This window comes from Pteropus medius, unplaced genomic scaffold (genome assembly GCF_902729225.1).
Source record: "Pteropus medius unplaced genomic scaffold, Ma_sr-lr_union100, whole genome shotgun sequence".
Lineage (NCBI taxonomy): Eukaryota > Metazoa > Chordata > Mammalia > Chiroptera > Pteropodidae > Pteropus > Pteropus medius.
Window position 1 is genome coordinate 16,596,320 of NW_024356249.1, and position 25,495 is coordinate 16,621,814.

Below are 25,495 nucleotides of genomic sequence, written 5' to 3' on the forward strand. Positions count from 1 at the left end.
TAAAAAGTATGAGATTAGACATTAAGAAAACTATAATTCAGAAGGAAAAAAATTGTAATAATGTGTGCAAAAATAATAGAATGCCTATACTGACATGAATATATTTATGGATGTATTTAAACTATGAACATATGTCTATCTTAAGAAGGCAAAATTGGAGGACTATTATCCAACACATTAGAAAGCCTGATTGATTGATCATCTTGCCCTTTCCCTTAATAGACTATTACAGTAGTAGACAAAGGAAGAAATAAAGTGCCCAGCTAATCGATCTGTATCATATTGGAAAGGTCAACACAGAATTGTACATTACTACTGTCAGAAACACATAAAACATTAACATTTTTATACCATATCCTCATCGCAGAAATTGTAATGGAGACTGAAAAAGACACAATATTCGTCCATTCTTATGACCAAAATAACTAAGTTGGAAATGGAATGGCATAAATCTTATCTCAGGAGAGGTGCCGAAGGGAAGAAAATTCTATGGATTTTCTTTTGCAGGATCTTGAGTTTTCATTCAAGTCATCCTGTATGTACTCAGATATTTCTTTCACAAGAAACACTCAAACTAACATAGGTGTAGTTATGACTTACAAAAATAACATCTCTGTTAGAAACAGATCAAGGCATAAAGAAATACCAAATAATAATATTTAATAAATAATACATAATATAAAAATAATAAATATAATAATTAAGAAAGTTAATTAAGATGTACATTTTGCAGTGGATTGCAGTATAGAAATTAATGTAGCATAGGAACTTGACAAGAATTATGCATAAATATAAATAATCTATGAATACTCTCAAATTTAATAGATGAGATTATGACATTTTAAAACATTCCTCCTGATCTATGTAATTGTATTATTTACAAAAAATTGTGAAAATACAGTGCTTGTTAATAAACTTTGTATTAACATAGACTTTGTATTGTATTATGTGAGATTTAAAAAATATATGCAGTGTGCGCATGAGTTGTACACACCTGCACACATACAACAAACCATGAATTGCATTAATGATTTAATATGGCTAATGGCATAAAACTAGTGGCTTAACAGAGCATATTTTTTTAGAGATATGAATTCTAAGAAGCAGTGAAAATTTGAGGCCCTTCTTAGCTTTGAAGACAACTTGTGTTCTTTTTCTGCCTCCTGGCAGTTCAACTTAAGTTGAAATTTATGTAGCAAACGTTTTATCATAATTCCTACCTCTGAAGAGACTCGGTAATACTTGCACTATAGGCTTCATTGTTATTTTGAAATACTCTTACTTTGGAAAGAAATTAGACATTAAACTTAGAATAATTGCTGGTCGCAATATTTATGGAAATAAAAACGTCCAGCAAAGTTTTTGTTTTGGAAAAAAAGATAATATTATTAAATTGGCACTAAAAGTCAAATGTAAATCAATAAATATTTAAATGACTATTAAGTATGGCACAGTTTGTTATGAAATACACAGACAGTAAGTAATAGGGAATACTGGAGGATACTCTCGAGGAGTTATAACCCAGTATAGACATAATAAAAGTCAGAATACCATAAATACTATAGAGGACATTAAAATATGCAGTGGGGAAAGTTAGAGGAAAAAGAGGTAAACTGAGTAAAAATATTAGAAAAATTCTTCATGGAAAAAGTGAATTGGACTTAATAAGCAGAAATTTCAGGAAAAAACTTCAGGGAGATACCAAAGATGAGAAAATAAAAGAAAATGTGCAAAAAAATAAAGGGAGGGGGAGTGGGAGAGTGATATATGAAGAAATTGTGAGGAATCCAAGTACATTAGAAAAAGTTTAAGCTCCTAAGTGGTACTGGACTATAAAGACTGAAAAATATGATTGGGTCATATTGGCAATAGCCTGACTGTCGAGCTGTATGTGCTACATTTTACTTGATAGGAGATGGAGAAACTGAAATTTTTTGGATAAAGATGTGAATAAGAAAGTTTAATTTAGTAATTGTGCGAGGCACTTTGCAATTCATTTATTTTTCAAAGGCTTTTATATGGATTAAAGAATAATCCTACATGCAAGACTGACTCCTAAATTTGAGTTCTTCACTTTATACATACACCTCTCATGACACCTCTAATGCACTTATTTACAGAATTAGGTATAGTGTTGATGCCCAAAAGAAAAGCAAAGAAATGTTTTCTGAATGCTTGAAAGAATAAAGTATACAGAAATGGTTAAACTAGTTTGAAAACTATTGTAATTATCTAATCAAGTAGAAATTAAGGCATGAAATAAGACAGAGCAAAGGTAATGACTACAAAGAAAAAAACGTAAGAAAAAAAATCGAAGTTAATTCCAATTGATCTGAGGACTTAAAAGAATGGAGAACATGTCATAGACATACAAATGTGAAGAGAAACTAGTTTAAAAATGGGGAGAGGCACTGGTGTTTGGGAACATGTTAAATTTCAGCTGTAAAGGAAAGAAAGAAGTAAGCTCAGGTAAAATAAAGTCACAGTCATGGGACAGGATTTCTAGAAAGAAGAAATTTCTAGAGGTGATGTTTCATCAATAATCTACAATATAGAAATGATTAAAACAATTGAAGTAAATATTACTCATAGCATAGACTACAAAAGAGAAATTCAAGGATGTTATCAATTAGAAAGCCTACATTTAATAAAAGTTAGTAAAATAGAGAAATTAGACTGAAGAACAAAGATATTTAAATGACGATGAAAATGATTCAGATGATATTGCTGATGTTGAAATGAAAATAATAGGACATTAGTTTCTACTATATGCTAATCACTGTGCCAGTTATTTTTATTACTTTTTAGATTTAACCTCTAGAACATATATATGATGACTCTATTATTATTTTTTCCATTTTTAAATCAAAATATGGGTATAGTGATGCCCAGAGAGTTTAAAAGAAGGGGTAACCTCAGGATTCCAAAAAGGTATTTTGAAATTAAGAACCCTAGATCTTAACCTTAAAAATATTTCCTTTAATAATAGGAAAATCAAAAGAGAAAAAAAAATTACGACTCTACAATCACAAAATCCATCTTTAATGAAAGTAAACTAAATCTGCAAACATGGACCACAGTATTTGAATATATGAGGCAGAAGAATAAATAATAAATGACTTAGCAAAGAAGAAGAAGTCATACCTAATTGCCTTCAAGTTGGGGTGGGGGTGAAGAAATGCTAATGAAAACTCAGCATAAGCTTTGGAAAGCTTTAGGAGCTGATGCATTCAACACTGTGAGAGTGTGAGTAGTGATACAAAAATGAGAGCTTGGTGGAAAGTTGGTTTAAAAAAAGTCAGTCTGTATTTGTCCCTCAGGTCTGTACTCCCTATAGGTGTACAAGGTGAAAGTGTATTTTGTGCGTTAGGTCATTCTCTGACTATTCATTCTTATGCCTAAGCAGATCCAAAAAAACAGCATCCAGATTTATACCACCCAAGCAGGAGACCTGCCTGCCTTACAGTAAATTCAATATACATAGAGTTTCCAATCAATTTTTAGTACCTCATTTATAAATATAAATGACCTGCCAATGTTTAAGGACAAACGAAATAGACAAAACAAGGAAATAGAAAAAAAGGAAATTGTGACAATGATAGAAGGAAAAAATATTAGTAATATCTTTAGAGATATTGAAGAAGATAAACTATTAAACAATACTTAAAATCATTCAAAGACAAAGAAAAGCAGTCTAGGAAATTTTAAATATAATATCCATAAAAATAGTAAAATAATTGGAAGAAAGCCAAGTCTTATCTCTCCAGGAAAAGAGAGGAAGACAAGGTGATGTTCAATAGGAGGTAATGTATAAAAAAATTACTAGAGAAATTGAAATAATCCAAAATCTGGCTAACGGAACCTCAACAAAGGGAGAAAAGTGAAACTAAAGGGAATAAATTTTTGAAAGCAGTTAAAAGAAGAAGAGAAAGGACGAGGAGGAGGAGGAAGAGGAGAAGGGAGCTAACAAACAAACAAAACTCATAAACAGGTGCGTGGGTGTCCTGGGTTCAGAAAATACCTGGCACAGAGAATGAAAAATAGACTTTTATTAAAACATATTATCATGAAACTTTGTAATGTAGTAACTATAACATCGGGACTTCCTCAAATTGCCTGTGAGTCCTTTCTCACTCCACTTTGACCCTGCGGATGAGCTCTCCTAGCCAAACATCCTTCTTTATCAAAGAGATCAGAAATAATTCCTGCGTATTTCTGGCATTTCAGTTCCTTGTCAGCTCACAGAATTAATTCAAACAAGCCAATCACATTCTCTCAAGGGAGTGGAGGGCACCTCAACCTTTTGATACTACAGAGCCTGCCTCCCCCAGCCCTGTTGTTCACTCTGTTCCTAAGTGCACCTCTTGTGGCCCTGTAGCACCCTTCTACCCTGGACTGTAAATGAATATGACTAATAAAATACTGTTAATCTCCTCTGCTCAGTGTCAGGTGTCATATTCAGACATCCCTATAACCCTAGAGTGTAAGTCTTTCACTCACGAATGGGGTGAATGGGAGACAAAGCACTAAAATATTTGTTTTGCTTATTTTGTTTTTTAGATTCCAAAATAAGTAAAATCATATAGTATTTATCTTTCTCAGTCTGACTTATCTCACTTAGCATAATACCCTCTAGGTCCATCCACGTTTTCACGAATGAGAATATTTCATTCTTTTTTTTTTAAATTTTTAATATTTAAAAATTTTTTAGGCAAGGCAACCCTTGGTTGACCTCACAGATTGCAAGGACCTTGTCCGCTTACAATCCCTTATTTTTTTTTTATATATTTTACGCCTACAGCACCTACGTGGTCTCCCATCCAAGTACTAACCAGGCCCAAACCTGCTTAGCTTCCGAGATCAGATGGGATCAGGCATGTTCAGAGTGGCATGGCCGTAGCTTCATTCTTTTTGTATGGCTGAGTAATATTCTATTGTACATATGTACCATATTTTCTTTATCTAGTCATCTATCAATGAACACTTAGGCTGCTTGGCTGTTGTAAATAAGCTGCGATGATCATAGGGGTACATATGTCTTTTCAAATTACTGTTTGGAGTTTCTTCAAAATACCCAGAAGTAAGATTGCTGGGTCACATGGTAGTCCTATTTTTAATTTCTGAGGAATCTTCATACTTTTTTCCATAAATTGGTTGTACCAATTTATAATCTCACCAAATAAAACAAACAAATGAACAAACAAAAACAGATAAAACATACAGAGACAGAGAACATTTTGATGGTTGCCAGATGGGAGAAGAGTTGGGTAAAAATGGGGAAGGGATTAACATGTACAAATTGCCAGTTATAAAAACAGTCACAAGCATGTAAAGTACACCATAGGCAATATAGTCAAGGATATTGTAATAACTATGTATGGAGTCAGATGGGTACTATACTTACTGGGTGATCACTTCCCAAGTTATGTAAGTGTTTAATCACTGTGTTGTATTCTTAAACCAATATAATATCATATGTCAACTATAATTGAAAAACTTTTTAAAAAATGATTAACAAAACATTAAAATATTTCAAAGAGCAGGTAAGTCAAATACAATGATGATGACTCAGAGTATCCGATTCTCAAATGCAGTAGAAAAAAAAATGTTGATCTATGTTTTAAAAATTCTGAGAAAAACAGATGTGGTAAATTCTTTATCCATTCAGATTATTTCAAAGAAAAAAAGTATTTTTAGACTTCAAAATATAGAATATTTGACTCTCTTATATCTTTTTTCAGGAAGCTATCTAAGGATAATTTCTGTCAAAACAAGGAAATAAACCAATATAGAAGAAGTGTGATCCGGGGAACAGGAGATCCAACACAAGTAGAAATGAAAAAAATTCCCAAGATCGTGGCAAAAATGATGTTTCCATGTGCTAGTTATATAGTAGGCCTAGAGTGTACACAGGCCATATTAGAGTAAGAGATCAGATGTCTCCACCAAGAATATGTTTAGGGAGATAAGATATGCTTGAAAATGAGATGGAATCTGTAACCATATGGAAATTTTATAATGTGGAAATTTACAGAGCTTCTGAAGTGTGTGGGGTGACTTATTCGTAAGTTAAAAAAAAAAAATCAAAGCGGGAGGAGGGGCAATTTTTAACTCCAGTAAAAAAAATAATAACTGCAGAGGAAGGAAATGTAATCAGAGTACATTTCTTGGCTCAGCAGTGAACAATGTTTGAAAAGTCATCATGGAAATACTAAATTTTTTTTAAGCAAAAATTGAGGCATAATTATACTGAGAGGAAAATCAAGGATATAAGTGAGCCAAAATAATAAAATCTTATAATAAGAGGTCAGGTAGTGTTTAAACTGGTTATACACAAGATACAGCAATATATTTATATTCTTTGGACCTGTGGAGATAATTACCAAGCAAAATAGTTCAGTATAAAATGTGTTTGCCTTTGAGGGATAGGACGAGTCTTAGAGAGTCATGGAATAATCTTTTTAAAATACTCATTTCAGAAATAGTTTCATTTTAAACCACTTTTATCTAATACATTTATGAGAATAAACATTAATTTTTAAAAGTGATCTGTCTTTACATTTCTGATTTTTGAAAATGTGTCTTAAAGTCATGCTTACTAACAAGTCATTTTTTACTACTTTTTTGGTAAAAATATGAGCATAATTGCCTTCACTATGACAATTTTTGCTACATTAATCCTAAAAAAATTTTGCTTTATTTTAGTCCTTTAATTCAATCTCCTACAGCTCACATGGTAAATTAATTGGAATCTTCTTAAGAATCATTATGATGTTCTCATTAAAATTATTAACTTTTTGAGATCACATTATGTTAAAAATAAAATGATTCTTGAGTTCTAATTTATCTTTAGTTTTTGGCAATTGGAAACCTAATTTATCCAATGATGACCATTCTGAATCACTAGGCCATAAGTAGTGATGGGTACCTAATCAATTTCTGGAATATTGTATTTCTAAAGATTCTTGTTATAACTTGAAATACAAAAACCAAGTTGATAATTCATTAAAAATCAATACAAAGATAAGTTTAAAAGCTACTCCTACAGAAAGACTTTTTTAAATGTCTGATAATTCACTTTGAGTCTAAGTGATAAATGATATAATGAAAAGTCATATTAGAATTGAGATTGTGTTTCTACATTTGGAAACTAAACATTATCCAGATCTGACCCTGCATCCTAATTTGCATCCAATGTGATATTCTAATCTTTTCTAATTTGGCTATTTAAAGATAATCCTAGTATCAAATATACTTTTACTATCCCCCCCCTCCCCAAAAAAAAGAAATCAGTATTGTATTTGTAAGAACACAAAATTTGCTATGTGGTTCTAAAGTTATAGTCACATAACTTATAAATACATGTGAGTTTAATATTGTGGTTGAATCCAATATAAATCTGCAATTTGGCAGTGTTTTTAAGAAATGAGGGTCTACATATAGCAGTATCTACAGAGATAATCATTGGTGAGAATATAAATTATGGTAAACTCCAGAGAGCAGTGCCTCACCTGAGAATGTAATAGAAAGATGATAAGCTGGGCAAGTAAACAGGTAAACCTAGGGGTATAAAATAGTGCATATTTGAGGCTGTTCAAGGGTAAAGAACATGTCAAAAATGAATCCTTGAACTAACATCTCATTTTCTACAGAGATTTCTTTTTTCTGACTTTTTTTAATGATTATTTTTTAATTTAGAAAATCAAAACATTTTATAAATTAGAAAACTAATAATTTAGTCATGAACACTTACATTTGAGCTTTTGAACAATTCTCATTGATTTTCAAATTAATATTTGCTAAGCTAAATGGATTGAGTTTCTCTTTAATGCTGACAGAAAAGGCTATATACAAAATTGTTCGATCCTAGAGGAAACTCCTGTCAGATAATTAGATGAAGTAAATGAATATTTAATAAATATTTAAGATATTTGTTTCACTCATTTTATCCTTGAGACAAGGTGAACATTTAAAAAACAATTCTGAATAGCATAGCAGCTAGCAGACAAAACCTATTTACATAAAAACTTGAAAAAAGTCATATAGATGCATCAATAACCTACATACAAATTAAGACATAAAAATATCTATTTGATACAATTGAATTATTGATTTTGGTTAAATATTAAAAGAAATATCACAATATTCAAATCAAATATATCAATAGAATATAAGTACACAACAAACAATTTCAAAATAGCCTCTTAAAAACAAACACACTGAGAAGTACAGGTATAACAAATAACAATAACATAGTTCATGCATTCTACATCTATTAAGTTATTCCAAGACCTAATAAACTAATTCCAGAGACTTCCATAATATGTGCAGCAGTTCTCAACACTTCAAATAAGATAGCCAGGCATGTAAGTTTAACTTACATGCCTGGCTATCTTAGCTTACATGCCTGGCTATCTTTAGCATAGGACCTACATGTAAACTTACATGTAAGTTTAGCTTACATGCCTGGCTATCTTTAGCATAGGACCTAATAAACTAATTCCAGAGACTTCCGTAATCTGTGTAGCAGTTCTCAATACTTCAACTAAGATAGCCAGGCATGTAAGTTTAGCTTTATAAATGTCTAGATATGTTTTCCTTAAAACCTAGTCATAAGTCATATGAATGTTTTTTCTGATGTTTCCTTGTTCAGTTTCATCTATATTTAAGGTTACTAAACTCTAACAAGCTATAGTACAAAATAATTGGCACTCTGCCATAACAGATGAAAATAATGTACAAGAAAGACAGCTGATATAATATTAACAGCTGAAATCTGAGATTAACATAGGAATCATCATAAAGCCTAGTGATTTTGAATCAAGGAAACTGATAGAGGTCACATGCTCTTTATGTTATTACATATATACTTCTGCAATTTGTGAATGAATTTAATAAGGATATTTCTCATATTTCTGTTTTAAGACATGATGGTGTCCAAGTGTAATGAAGACTACAAGAAAGTCTCCCTGATTAAAAAAAATATATATGTATATATATACATATATATTTTTTTTTTATATAAAGAACACATACAACTCAACAACAGAAAAACAAACAATCCAATTTAAAAAAAAGCAGAGGACCTGAACAGATACTTCTCTTGAGAAGACATACAAATGGCCAATAGCCATATGAAAACATGTTCAACTTCATTGACTATTAGGGAAATGTACATCAAAACCACAATGAGATACCACCTCATACTTGTTAGAATGGCTATAATCAAAAAGACAATAATAAGTAATAACAAGTATTGGAGAGATTGTGAGGAGAAAGGAACCCTCATACAATGCTGGTGAGAATGTAAATTAGTAGAGCCACTATGGAAAAAAGTATCAAGGGTCCTCGGAAAAGTAAGAATAGAATTACCATATGACCCAGCAATCCCTCTTCTGGGTATCTATCCCCCAAATATGAAAATATTTATCTGTAAAGATCTATGCACCCCAATGTTCATTTCAGCATTATTCACAATGGCCAAGACTTGGAAACAACCAATGAGTCCTTCAATAGATAACTGAATAAAGAAGATGTGGTAGATATATATAATGGAATACTACTCAGCCATAAGAAAAGATTAAATACTGCCATTTGCAACAACAGGAATGGATCTTGAGATTAAGCTAAGCAAAATAAGTCAGACAGAAAGTTAAGAACTGTATAAAATCATATGTGGGATATCCCACTCATATGTAGGATATAAAACTGAAAGCAACAAATGAACAAAACAAATAAAAACAAAAACTCATAGATACAGATGACAGTTTAATGACTACCAGAGGGGAAGGGAAGATGGGAGAGGTAGTTAAGGGTTAAAAGGGGGTCAAATACATGGTGACAGAAAGAGATTTGACTTTGGATGGTGAACACACAATATAGTATACATATGACATATTATTGAATTGTACGCTTGAAACCTATGTAATTCTATTAACCAATGTCACCTCAATAAACATTTTTAAAAATAAAACAAATTATAAAAATAATCAAACAAGACATCTTTTTTACAGAGCATACAATGCTATATCTAGCCAGAAAAATAAGACAGTGAAGCATTGAAGTCACTATTCAGATAACTTATTGATAATGTCTATCATTGGAAACTGATAAAAACACATATAATATTTATGCTGCTTCTTATGGTCCTCTATTTTTCATTTGGTGTATGGTGAGGCTTTAGAAAGTAAATTTTGACCTGAACATCTATGTGACTATGTTTAACATATGGTTTGTTCTTTCCTTGAAAAAAATTAAGCTAACTTCTTATTTCTAAATTTGTAGAACTCAGTTCTCTGCTAGGGCACATACCCCTTACTGGCTGTCATCTTACTACAGGAAGATGCCAGTTTAGCTGCCTGAAGGGATAAATAGAGTACCTCGCTTTGTCCTTATGAATCACTCAGAAAACAGGGGATCATCATCACTCAGAAAACAGGGGATGTGAAAATGACAGATAACACTACAACACCAAATTGTCATATACTGGCATTGTTACACTCTTATACTAAACCTTTCTCTGTGATATTAAATATTAATTTTCTGTAGATGGGAAATGTCTGCAAATAAAAATGTCTCAAATTATCATTCTGTGAATACGTATGGAGTTTATTCATAGTTTCAACTGATGTGGTCTTTGGAGTTTCTGCAAATGGAATAATAAAGGGAAAACTTAGTAAGTAATAGAACATTTGAGCATTTTATATTTCAGAGTTGCTTTGTTCCTTTTAGGCAAAGAGATTGTAGAGCTGGATTTGTGGAGACAGAGATGGCAGGGCCCTATGGAAAGTCTGACGGTCTCTAGATAGGCAAGATTTTGAGATTAAAGACATTCTCATGTTGAAGATTAGTTTGTTTTACAATCTATTGCTACCAAACAAAACAAACTTCGACACTCCTCAGGGAAGAGCACTAGGAAGATGCTGAAAGGAAGTGAAGAGGAAAACTTATATTATGAATTAATGCAGGTGGGAGGAATAAAACCTAAAATCCAAAATTCATCTTCAAATCTTACCAGAACTGTGTTCTTAAAACATGTGTAAACAATGATTTATTTTTCTTAAAGTATAGTAAAAAATCCTGTCATGCAACTACTAAACATTACTATAAGCTAAATTTCTTTGTATTGTGGGTTACTAATTTATTAGGGTTTCAAGAGTGAAAATCTATCTTGGTAATGGATTGCATTGAACTAGTAAAGTTAAAGATCTAATCTATCCTTTTCTTGGTGATTATGCTATCATTTTGTTGGGGAACTAAACCTGGAAGATTTATTTTATTGTTCAAAATGTATACATATTCAGACCCCAAAGGGAACTTAAATATATTTACTTGAAATTTTGAAATTTTCAAATGAGGACATAGTATAGAACTATACATATCGATCTTTCCACTCTTACCTACCACTCTGTTCTGCTGTAATCACATGTCCACACTTGTGTGAAGCTGAGAAAAATATCTAAAATGATGTCATATGACCTGATAATATTGGAAATTAGTATTTTAAAATATTAGGGAATATCCTACATTTAATTTTATCTGAATATCTGATGTCAGATACCTTTAAGTTTTTATAAAGAAAACGGTAATCAGTCCTTTTTCAAATATAATACTCCTATTGTCCTAGTAATTTTGCTTACATAAAATGTTTGGGTGAAGAAGATAAAAAGGCCACCATTTCAAAATAGTACAGTAGGGAATTGTGCTGATAAATAGCTTTTCAAAGACATGATGACAGATGCCATTAAAAGCCACAAGCTGTTAATCTAGAGTCTCATATGTGCTTTGTTCTTGATTTCTAAATTTATCCCAGGTTGTTTTCAGAACTTAAAACACAGTCATGGGAGGTTGGTGATTAGAGAAACTATTTGAAGTTTCACAATCAGAACAGCTGGTCCAGAGATGACAGAAGATGATGCTGAGTTTATGAAGCAAATGCAAAATAGTAACTGGGGAATGTTTTGGCAAGTAATAAGAGAAACCATTAGAGACTTACTGCAGGTGTCAAATTGCATTTAGGTTATGTATGTTTTCCAGACCCAAGGTTTCAATTGGCCCTCTTACCTCTTAGTGAAAAAGCTATGTGATTATTTGAGAATGAGCATAAAAGTAATACATGGAATGAGTATTGAAAGGACAGGTCACACGTTTTAAGGGCATAAGATCATAAAGTATTATAATCACTTCCTAACTAGTCTCTCTGAATAAATCTTCCTCTATTAAAGTTTATTATTCATAGAGAATACAGAGTGACCATTTTTGATTCAGGTGATCTCATTATACTATTCCAACCCCCCATGGCTTTTCATCACATTTAGAATAAAATTTAAACTCTTACCCTTCGCCTGAATAGTCCTACATAATTTGACTCCTGATTGTTTCTCCATTAGTACCTGTTTATTTCATCCTTGGAACACAGTGGACTCCTTATTATTTATCAAACATGCCAGTTATTGATCTATTTCAAAATCTTAGCTCTTGATGTTTTCTTCTGGAATATTTTTCCCCCCCTCCAAATTTAAATGGCTGGCTCTCAAACTTTATTCAGATTTATGTTCAAATATCATCTTCATGCCACCCTATCTGAAACAGCATGTCCAATGGTCTGTCTTCTTAGTCTACCTTATTTTTCTTCATATCTCATTACTTATATTTTATTATGCATCTGTTTTTTGTTTACTCATTATTTGTCCTGTGCACTTGAATATAAACTCCATTAGGTTACATTTTTGCCTGTCTCATTTATTTTGTAGCCCCCAGTACCTAAAAAAAAGTGCCTGGTACATAATAACACTAAAAAATATCTCATTAAGTAAAAATGAATAAAGGCATTTTTATATCATTTACTGTCAAATTATTCCATTTGGTTTTAAGTAGTTAAAGTAATTAAAGCTGAGCTTATCCAAATATGCCAGGCCGTTTAAGAGGTTGAGTGTACACGTTGGGGGGAGTTCCTGTTTTATCTTTGATGGTACCATGAGAGAATATACTTATGGTCTGGGCTTTGTCTCCTCACTTTGATGTAGCTCTGATCTATTAATATTAATTTCAGATATTAATACCTTCTCTCGAACTATTACTTGGCTATTAATACCTTCTATCGAACTATTACTTGGCTATCTTGGTATCCCATTTTTAATTATATTCATTTCCTAGTGTTTATTGTAGAAGATAATAGACTTCCAGTTGGGTCTCAAATATCATCTCATTAAGCAAAATGTACATGATACTAGTCCTCATTTTTCCCACAGTTCTCCCCTAACTTTTGTCCAAAATACATACCACACCAGCTCCATGCCCTAATTTGAATGAAATCTTCAACTCTGTCCAGAAGAGCAGAACAATTCCCAACTGGATCACATCTGATTAGATCAGAAACAGGGCTTCATTCTTCCTGGCTTATGCCCTTCTAAGATACACTCCAAGAAGCAGGAAATTATATTATTATTGGCAAAATGCTTAATTTATTTAGAGTGACAACATCTATAATTATGTAACAATTAAAATATTTCTTACTCCCTTAAGCCAATTTGTACAATACTACCTCAAATTCACTGCATATTGTAAACATCATACCCATATTGAAACTGATCAAGTCTCTATGACACTTCTTTAAAAAAGAAGCACACCTCGACAATTCGGACAGATACAGTGGTTCTTACAGCTTCAGGAGAGGAGGTTAGCTTGAGGCATGTAAAATGCACAATTGCCTCTCCCTGGTTAGAGGTTATATTTTTGCTTTCACATTGTATTTCTTGAAAGTTTCCTCCTGGGTAAGTAGAAAGGCATGTTTCAATAGCCTAACTCTGTTATGAATCTATTTTATTAAGAGCCTAAGATATTTCTAAGGATGGCTTACCAAGAGGGTTGAATACAGTGCAAGACCTTGAGGTTTACCTCTGATTCAATATCATCAATGTCCTCACTATCCTCTCTTTTTGCTGGGGCATTGATATGCTCTCTCAAAGATGAAGAATTATTATTTAGGTCTGTCAGTTTTGAGTCTTAGTACCATTTCCCATGTTTATTATCATTCTTTCATGGTATCTCAGCTGAGTTTATTTTGGTTGCCCCTCCAAATACATGTTCACCCTTCTCTGTCCTACTTAATGCCTTGGAACTAACCTTTATGGATTTCACATATGAGATCTTTTGTGCTCCATTAAGACTAGAGAATGAACAATACTGCAAGAGCACCAAAAGCAGGCAGAGAATAAGGTAAGTCCTGGCTTTCTTCTGTGGGGTCTTCTCTGGCAGGCTGTGTCCCATGAAAGTTCTCTCTCTTTGTGGGTTTTACGAATCCCTCTGCCCACCACTTGGGCCTCAGTATATTATCATTGAACTGTTGGTAGGACTAGGATACTCTTTACTACCTGTGTTTTTCTTATTTGGCTTCCTACCCACACCTTTGTAAAATAGTATATTTATTAAATTCTCCTCCAATTACTCAATTTGAGGGTCATGTTGGAAACCTGACTGATACATCATCCAAAGTTAGAGAAATCATGGGGTGGGGTGGGGGAAGGAAAAAGCAAGTCCTGTGCTTGCCATAGAGCTTTAAAGGATCATTTTCAATGATAACTTTCCCCTAGGAGTCTACAGTTGAATGTGAAGCAGGAATGTTTTCACATATGTATAACAAATATAAACTAGGTTTAAGGAAGTACAGATAAGTAACAGAGAAAGAGATTAGGATACTATTTGGTGAGATACGTGCTTTGATAAATCTTAGCCAGTTTAATTTTTAATCATCTTTTGATATTCTACTGTCTTGCTAATTCCAAGCGACTTTGGGAAAGTGACCTAAAAAGTAGTAATTTGAAGGTATGCTCTTTCCCCTCTCTCTCTTCTTGAGGACATCTAGTTTAAGATGAATTATAATGTGAAATGTCTGGAAAGAATATTAATATTAATTTGAAATATTCGGGATGCACAAATTAGTGTGGAAATGAGAGTTTTCTCTTTAAAAATATTTTTATTCACTGATTCAAATACTCTACATTCTGCTGAGTTGTGACAAACTCATAAATTTACTTGTCAAAAATACTTTTTTCTTATTTAAGAAAATTATTTATTTTCAATCTTTTTGGATTGGTAAGTTTTAATTTTAAACTTTTATTTTTAATTTCTAGATTTATTTCATTTTAGTGAAAGATTTCTATCTTGGGGATTTTTCTGAAGTTATATTTGTCATATAAAATAGGATAAACTGTGACTTATTTTCCATGGAGGCAAACTTGCATGCTTATACTTTATGAAAAATAAAATAATTGAAAGGAGCTTATTCAATAACCCCTTTCTTCCTCCCTGAGTTTTGAACTAATTGAGAACTAAGACAAACAGTAACCAGACAGAAAAGTACTGACTATTAATTGATACTAAATTAGAAGACATAAATTGCTATAAACTCAATAATTTACTTGCTAATTCTTTCCCTGCAGCATAGATTATAGAATAATCTGTGGACTTTGAGTTTGCAGAGCAGAGAAACTCACCTATGTTCATGTCTTCCACAGGCCTAAGTGAATAATGAAAGTGTCTAAATTGGTATGGGGAATAAAAACATAAACATTTTATCTAGCTTCTCAAAACTTAAATTTACATTTAAAAAATCAGATAAAAATCTTAAATTTAGTAGATCATCCTTTTTTTCCTATAGTATATCTATTAACTTATTTCTCTATTTTTATTTACTTTTTAAAATAAATGAAAATTACTTTATCTTATTAACGAAGTAGTAAAACCTATCATTAAAAACTCAAAAAACATAAATTAATATCTGTCTATGTCAAATACACAAACTCACTCGCTCATCTTAAAAAGGTAACCATGGTGAATTTAATGTCTAAACTTCCAGATATTTTCATGTGTATTCATGTATTAACATTCACATGCATACATAGACATATGTAATCTTGCTTTGTATATTTTTCATATAAATTTTTTTGCAACCTACTTCTTAACACTTTGAGAGATTTAGTCGTTCATTGGAGAGACAAGGCACAATTTCTTCTATGATGTCCTTCTACAGTAAAGCAGAGCTCTCAGGCAGTGAAGAAATGATGTGTATGGGTCTGGTATTGACTCATACATAGTCATGGAATTAGAAATTATAGCTATGGGTTGTGTTCCTCCTAGAAACATGAACTTTCTGATCAAGATGATGAGATCAGCATTAATAACCTTTGGCACTGGTATTTGCTGTCCAAAGTCCTGCTGCTAATAGATGTGATGCCATGTTTATATAATTATTTCCTTTTTCTTTACGTTTACTCTTTTTTAAATCCTTTTCTCTAGTACTAAATAGAATTGCTCTCTTTTCCCAGTTACATTTCTATTATTGTTTATGGTTATGTAGTTATCATTCTTCACCAGAGTAGTCCTTTGAGATTTCAGCAAATAAAACCATGAAGGAAGAGTCAAGAAGGTTCAAATTTCAACTGCTTGCTTTTCAGCTGAGCGTTGCTTTCCTTTTTGTTCTCGTGCTTTATTTGGCCTACACTGAAGAGGATCAAGGAGAAATAACCAGCTCTCCTTTTCTCCATCAGAAATGAGAGGTGTACCATTGTATGTGGCGGGGAAGATCAGTGTCTCTGACGTTCTCAATGTAAGGAAGTAAACAATTGCAACAAAATTTTTAAATAACCTAAAGATATTGTGAGAAAAAATATCATGCACGGCAAACATTTTAAACAGCTAATACATAGATGTAAAATAAAATAAAATTTGAAATATTTTGATAAAAACTAAAAGAGGTTAAAGATACAAACTTTTAGTTATAAAATAAAAAAGTCATGGGGTATAATTGGCAGCACAGGGGATATTGTTAATAGTATTGTAATAACTTTGTACAGTGACAGATGGTTACTAAATTTATTATGATGATTACTTTGTAAGGTATATAAATGTTCTGTAATGATATTGTACACATGAAACTCAAATAACATTGTATGTCAAATACTTTAATAAAAAATTAAGAATACAAAAATACATAAAATACAATCTTCTGATCTTTTACCCTCACCTTTCAGTTTCTGTGGGTAGCCAGTTTTTGTTTTCTTATACATTTCCAGAAATATTCTGAACATAAACAAGTATATTTAAACATATATTTACATATACACATCTTTTATGCAAAAGGTTTTATATATATATACACACATATATAATATACGGTTTTAGATATTTATAGATATATATACATAACACTAGTCTGTAATTTACTCTTTTTATTACTTTATTTTAGATTTTTTCACCATATCTATATACCAACATCTATTTTATTCTTTCTAATTAGTAAAAGATATTTTATTGTATGAGAATATCATAATTCAACAAGTCTATCGATTTTACATTGATTCCAGTTTTGCTATTAAAAACAATGCAACAACATGCATATATGTGTAAATCTTCTCATGCACTTAGGTCAGTATCAACTTTGTCAGACTTAGTAGTAATTCACTCTTCATAAATTTATTAGAACTTCCGTCATATATAGTAGCCAGTAAAGGCTACTATTTATTAAGGGCTTCTCAGGATTAATATATGGTTTGCAAAAAACATAGATCACTGCCTCCACCGGCTTTTTTTTTAATATCTGATATTTCTCATTGCCTTTTAGGAAATGTCTTTGCTTGATTGCTTTAACATATGAAAGAGAAGGCATTAAACTACTTATTAATATTCACACAGTTACCCCTGTGTGGACACCATTCTACCTCTATTTATTGCATTGAAACAAGAGATTATTTTAGATAATGATGTCATGTCTGTATCATGGCTATCTTTTACAGCTCTAATAAAATTCTTCCTAAGGGATCATAATAATCTGTTTCCAATTATAAACTTTTTTGTATGAGAATTAATTCCCAGATTTCAATATAAATATTCTTATAAAGTAAATTTGAATATTTTTAGAAATTTTTAACATAATTTTAGAGAATTATTATTTAAATTCCCCAGAGTCATTCCAAAAAAGAAAAATGCTGACTTTGAAAATGAAGGTTCTTAAAATTTCAGCTTCTGTCTCTAAATTCTTTCTTCCATTCCTGGGCTCTTGTTTTTTAAATTTGCATTCCCCAGGGGCATGTTTTCCCAGGTTTACCCTCAGATTAAGCCCTTGTTCTGCCCCTAACCTATATTGTTTGTACTATCGCCTTCCTCTCACAAAAGAGTTTTTTTTGTTGTTTTTTTTGGTTTTTTTTTTTTTGAGGGGTGAGGGGAGTGGTGATTATGATCATTTTTATTTTATGGAAATTTGTGTTTTTACTGGGGACTTATTATTTACCAGAAGCTTATTGCAAATATTATAGTATTTAATTCCTATCCCTAATTTGCTTTAGAGATTTAAGCTTAGTGAAGTTGAATACCTTTGTTTAGTGTTTATATAGGCTCTCTTTTAAACACAAATCCCAACCCACAAGTTACCAATTGCCATGCTTTAACAGTGAGTGAGGCCAGAGACTTTTGATTCAATTCTAGAGATTCTTAGAGGCAAAACTCTCATTCGACTCCTCTCTAGAAGTGATATATAGACAACTATGGCATTTCATAAAGATTCTGCTTCTGTTTGGGGAACAAGAAACTCCCCTTAGTTTTCATTCTCAGGTGGCCATAGTAAATTGTCTCTGGCTCACAGCAAAGTAAATGACCCCATACACAGACCATGCGTCAAGAACAAGATAAACTCCACGTCGGCCTTCATTTGGCTTGATAAGCTAGTTTTGGGGAAAATGTAATTTATGAATTATGTATTTTCCCCGAAATAAAATAACTGTGTATGTTTCTACGTGCTCTGCAAATTAAGCAAATACATATCCGCATATACACTATATAACTATAGATAAATTAATAGGTAGTTAACAAAGATATAGACACAGAAATAGACATAGATAGCATAGAACAGGGGTTCAGAGTTTGGCTTCTTGAGTCAGAATGCCTGAATTTGAATGCTGACTCTGTGAAAATTTTCTTCATTTTTAAATTGATTGATATCCCATCTGACGTGCAGTCTAAAGGTAGAAATAAACATAACACAGTAAGAAAACAAATCAAAAAGAAAGAAAAAAACTTTGATGCCTAATAGCTTGGATTCAAATCATACCTCCCGCCCCCCACTTACTAGACATATGATCCTGGATAACTTATTTTATGTCTTTGTTCCTCACTTTACTAATCTGTAAAGTGAGAATAAAATTCTAGTCACTTTATATAGTTTTAATAAATAAAAAACTATAGAAGTGTTAGCTATTATTGACATTTAGTCTGTTCAGAAACCAGGAGACAGAAAAGGCTACTATTCATTAAGGACTTCTCAGATTTAATATATCGTTTGTAAAAACCATAGATCATTACCTCCACTAAAATTGCTTTCTTTCTACTTAAGTATGAATGAACACACAAAGGCTTAAAGTTCTCTAAAATTCCAATAGTGAATAACATAACTACTTATAAAACCAAAACCAAAAAAGATAAGTGAATTATAATAGCAATTGAAACCACAAGAATAAGCATCAGCAGAAATAAGTTACATGGGTGACTAGGATACTGTTTCTACTAAATAAAGGAGCCAAACACTAAAAACAGATGAAGTTTTATGTCCAACTCCTGTATTAGTTAGGCTGGCTTTAAAATTTTTGGTTAGAGCAGGATAATTGACAGTATACTCTCTCAAATGTGATATCCTGTGGAAGCAGAACTTGGAAAGTTAATGTCAAAAATAAGAATATGATTATCAGAAATAACCTAAGAGTTTATATGTTTTTGACTAAGTGATCACCATAGGGCTCCAGTCAACTACCACTGATAAGAATTCGTAAAAAACTCTATTAACTTTTGATCATTTCTCCTTAAGTTAACAATTCAAGATAAATTTTTAAAAATGTACATAATCACAGCATGAAAATTATAAGAACATAATATAATTTTACAAAGAAATGACATATCCAATAGTAGTAATTCAATACTTTTATTTTCCCATCATTGAAATTTTTAAAAAATATAACATTATGAAACTTTTCATTCCAGATAAAATTGCTGGTCTAAAATAATTTTGTAAATAATTTTTATGTCAACTTTTTAATATGTTACCTGTTTCAGAACTAAAATAATATAAGCAAACTAGCAACACACCAATATATTCTCATTTTAAAAAGAATAGTTAAAAAGTAAGTGGCATACATAATAAAAATTGAAAGCTCTGCTTTAATTCTTCAATCATTCATCAAATCATAGATTGCAGTCATGAAAAATTTAATATAAATATGCAGAATATTTTTGCGCGCTTTTTTTGTGTATAGACATAAGCATATATATTTGTTTTTAACACACATAGGGTGAAATATCTTTTCTTATACTTAATTTTTCAAATTACTATTTTTGTCTTTTCCTAGAACATAATTTTAGATATCTTTGCTCTTGATAATTATATTTAAGCATTCATAATTTTCTTTAATGTAAGTCATAATTTAATTAATCATTTCCTAGTAAATGGATAATTATATTTAAAACATGTGGCTATTTTAAACAATGTTGTAGTGAACATTCATATATATACAAAATATTTTTAATATTTCTGTAGAAATAAACATTTTAGATAAAATATCACTCTAATATCAATAGCACTGTTATTAATGTTATATCTTTAAATAATTTAATAGATGAACAATTTTAATTTTTTTTCATTAAAATTTGGTTGTTTTGTTGAGTATCTTTTTCTGTTCATTGACGAATTATAGTTTACTTTTATCTCTCCTCTGTCCATTATTCTGATTAATTTTCTATACTTACTTTAGGAAACCTTTATATATTAATCTTTTGCCTTCTATATTTGTTGTATTTCCCCCCAAATGTTGCTTGTCTATTAAACATATTTTGATATTTATAATTGTCATTTTTATGAAGAAAATCTGTTGGCCTTCTTCTTGATAACTTCTGATCTTCTTTTATTGGCTTTTCTAAACAAAATCAAGTTGAGTTGGGCAGAAGTCTAAATGAAATAATTCAGAGAATACTTTTACAAAAGAACTATAAATTAGTGAGTGAGATTATAAGTCTTGAAACATTAATTTTATTTCAAAGGCATATCACACAGCTAGAAAGAATATGTAGACTGAAGGTGTGCTGTCAGTTGTGTTATCATTGCCCTATTAGACGCTACCATTTGAAGATATGTCTATGAAATCTAATGACTCTGCTTTACCACTTTAGAATAATAGATATACTCTTTACATAAACCTTATTGTGTTCTTTCTCATTTAAATTGATTCATCTTTTGATATGCTAATGTTTACCAGAATTAAAATCAAACTACATTAAGAAAGTATCTTAGTTTTTAGAGATATCTATTTACAAAATATTGGAGAGTAATTCGTAAACCAAATTTATTCATATTCTTGATTAATTATTCATCACCAAGTCTACCCTTTAGAAAAAAAAAACATTTTGATATGTGATAATGATAAGTATAATGTGCTGGCTTAGTTGGTTTGAGTTGCTATAACAAAAATTGGGTAGACTTTTATTTATTTCTCACAGTTCCAGAGGCTAGAGCATCCAAGATTAAGGTGTCAGGAGATTTAGTACCTGGAGAGAGCCCACTTACTGGCTCATGGAGGGCGTCTTTTTGCTGTGCCCCCATGGAGAAGGCATGGGAGAAGAAATGAGATAGCTCTCTGTGGTCTCTTTTATAAGGGCACTAATCTCACTCATGAGGATTTCACCTTCATGACCTAACCACCTCCCAAAGTTCCCATCCTTAAATACCATCATCACCTTGGGGATTAGGTTTTAGTATATGAATTTTTGGGGACCCAAACATTCAATCTATAGGAAGTCCTAGTAAAATATATTTATTTCTTCTTCACTTTAGTGTATTGCTAATGTTTATTGGGTGATCACAGGAAAAAGATGAACTACATCCTTAATAATTTGCAAATAGAATAATTGAACTCAGATACAGGTTATCTTCTTTAAGATCAGATATTTTTATTTCTTTTTCTTTGTTTTCCCACTGTGTAATAAAATAAGCTAAGTTAAAATCTCCTTCATAAATTACTAATATGACTTGAACATTGATTTTGTGAAAGCAAAAATTATGCTGAACACGTTAATCAGACAAGGAAGACTTTATTCAAGGCTACTGCAATAGCAGAGCGAGTCTAGAACTAAGTCTAAACTCAACTCTGATGCAGTAGAGGGTGGTAGGGTTTCTCAGGACTAGAGTGAGCTAGTAAAAATTTACTGGAAGATTTTATAGGTCCTTTGTGTTTGTTAACTAGCTTATCCAAAAGAAAAATAAGCTTGTCATATCTTTATGACAGGAAGTAGTTTTACAACTCAGAGCAAGGCACCTGAAGAAATTAGGTTCCTACTCTTCCACAGAAACTGAGAGAGAAGAGCATCCTCATGTTTGATGATTGCCTTGCAAATAAATGGTTCTCACTTCCTCGGGGGAAATAATGTTTCCTGGGTTCTAATACCTACAAGAGGCTTTTAAAAAGATTTACATCTCAAAAGGGCAGAGAAAGAATTTACAATTACAAGTATTCCAAAGTAGATGCTCTAAGTAAAGGAAGATCAGGGGCTTATAGTCAGGAAGAAGCTTGTCTAAAATTTAGTGAAGCTGAGGGAAACATTAAGGCCATCTTGATCAATACAAATTGAAAATTTCAACCTAAAAATAGATCTTTGAAAGGATGCCACTTGTAGCCCAGCATGAGACTCAAATCCCTCTGAGTGGATGTTCAAGTATTAGCTATAATCAGAGAAACACATATTGAATTTAAATAACTGGGAGAGTGTCGATTTTTTTCTTTTGAATTAAGTGATGTATTTTATTACAATTCATTTTTTGCAGTGAAATATATATATATATATGTGTGTGTGTATATATATATATAATTGCGTGTATATATATATATATATATATATATATATATATATATATAAAATTGCAAATCATTTTTCATTGATTGTCAAATTAAAGAGTAAAAAACAAAATTTACTTTTCCACCCTGGAGCTGTGCTTGGCCAGCAGGTCTGTGGCGAGCCACGGATGCAGGTCTCTGTTCCTCAGGATCGGGTTTGTTAAAGTTGTCAAGAATAAGGCCTACTTCAAGAGATACCAATGAAATTTAGATGACGACGAGAGGGTAAAATTGATTACTATGCCCCAAAACGTTTGATAATCCAGGATAAAAATAAGTAAAATGCACCCAAATACAGGATGATAGTTTGTGTAACCAATAGAGATATTTGTCAGATTGCTTATGCCTGTATAGAAGGAGATATGATAGTTTGTGCAGCTTACGCTCATGAACTCCCAAAGTATGGTGTGAAGGTTGGCCTAATAAATTATGCTGCAGCATATTGTACTGGCCTGCTGCTGGCCATAGCCTTCTCAATAGGTTTGGCATGGACAAGATCTATGAAGGCCAAGTGGAGGTGACAGGAGATAAATACAATGTGGGAAACACTGATGGTCAACCTGGTGCCTTTACCTGCTATTTGGATGCAGGGCTTGCAAGAATTACTACTAGAAATAAAGTTTTTGAGGCCCTGAAGGGAGCTGTGGACGGAAGCGTGTCTATTCTTCACAATACCAAACGATTCCCTGGTTATGATTCAGAAAGCAAGGAATTCAATGCAGAAGTACACCAGAAGCACATCATGAGTCAGAATGTTGCAGATTACATGTGTTATCTAATGGAAGAAGATGAAGATGCTTATAAGAAACAATTCTCTCAACACATAAAAAAACAACGTAACTCCAGACATGATGGAGATGTATAAGAAAGCTCATGCTGCTATACTAGAGAATCCAGTCTATGAGAAGAAGCCTAAGACAGAAGTTAAAAAGAAGAGGTGGAACCATCCCAAAATGTTTCTTGCCCAGAAGAAAGATCCGGTAGCTCAGAAGAAGGCAAGCTTACTCAGAGCTCAGGAACGCGCTGCTGAGAGCTAATAAACAAAACCGCAATTTTCTATTAAGATTTTTCATAGAAAGTTAGTAATACTCAATAAGCACCTAAAAAAAACAAAATTTACCTTTCTAAATTAAACAAATATTTTATCCAAAATTAATAACTTAGATAATTTATCCTAAATTATTTTTATCCTTTATGAACAGTAAAAAATAATTTATCCTTCATTAAAGTCTTTGATTATTAAAACTATATAAGCTCTGTCATTTATATTTATTTTGAAAAACCAGGTGGCTGTGGAATTGTACTTTTAGTAATGTTAGCCTATTTTTTACTTAAAATTGCTTTTTAACCAACTAAAAATCTTCAATTTATTTTAAGCCATTTTATCACCATAGATATTAAAATCTAAGTCTCTATGTTTTTTTATCAGATCTGTGCATTAGAATGATATTTTTTTCATTGATTATGGATGATTTAATAAATAATAAATAACTCTAGAAATATATACTCAATAATAAATTTGGCATTCACTGGCAGATGCCTAAGAGATGTCATATCAAAAATAATGTGTTAGAAATGATACCTCTCTAGGGCACTGCTTAACAACTGAAAGTTCACAGCATTCATTGTAGCAATTATCATAATGATTGTGCCTTTAAATGTGTCTTCTCGTAAATCTTTGGGCAATTAGCTTTAATGCCAACATATTTCTACCTAACAAACACCTCCACATTTTTCTAAATTATTATAAAATCCAAGCGCCTTACAGTGAAAAGATATATATTAAACTAGAAAGGAAAGACAATAAGTTGATACATTCATATTCAGTAATGTAAAAGAGATAAAGATAGTTAAAGGGACAAAAACAATAATAACTAATATTTGAAAGAAAGCCAAGAATACTCAAAGGACAAAAGACAGAGTCTAATAATTGGTGCTGGAAAAATTGGATATTCACATACAAAAGAATGAAACTAGACTCCTATTTATATCACTCACAAAAATTAACTCAAAATGGATTAAAGACTTAAATGTAAGACTTGAAAGCATAGGGAAAAGCTTCTTGACATAGGTCTTAGCAATAAATTTTTGGATATGGAACATGAGAAGGTACTCAAAATCACTAATTATTAGGCAAATGCAAATCGAAAGCACAATGAGATATCACCTCATACCTGTTAAAATGGCTGTCATCAAAAAGCAAGAGATAATGTCACCTTTGGGGCTGAATGGAGTTCAGTGTCACCCCAACGGCACGGGGGAGGAGAGGGATAATGATGGCGCAACAGTGTAGTTAGCATTTTCCCTCAATTCTTCCTCAAGTGATGCAGTGAAGAATCACAGGTCAGTGAGGTCTAGAAAAGATTTATTAAAAGTATATTTTAGAAAGACAAAGTATGCTCCAAGGAGGCACATGGTCCCAGTGCTGTAACTAACACCAAAAGGCCACAAAAAAGTGCAGGCCACGAAAAGGCCACAAAAAAGGGGGACCCAGAAGTGGGAATGTTTGCATTATATTTGGACCATGATGGGTAGTTCCAAAGGCATTCCTAGGTGATTGGCAAGTGAAG

General features: G+C 31.9%; 1 pseudogene; it reads left to right on the plus strand.

Annotated features, from left to right (window-relative positions):
- LOC120601063 (60S ribosomal protein L5-like) overlaps nucleotides 1-23,962 on the plus strand; it is a 48,418-nt pseudogene extending 24,456 nt beyond the window's left edge.
- Nucleotides 23,963-25,495: the final 1,533 nt, after the last annotated feature.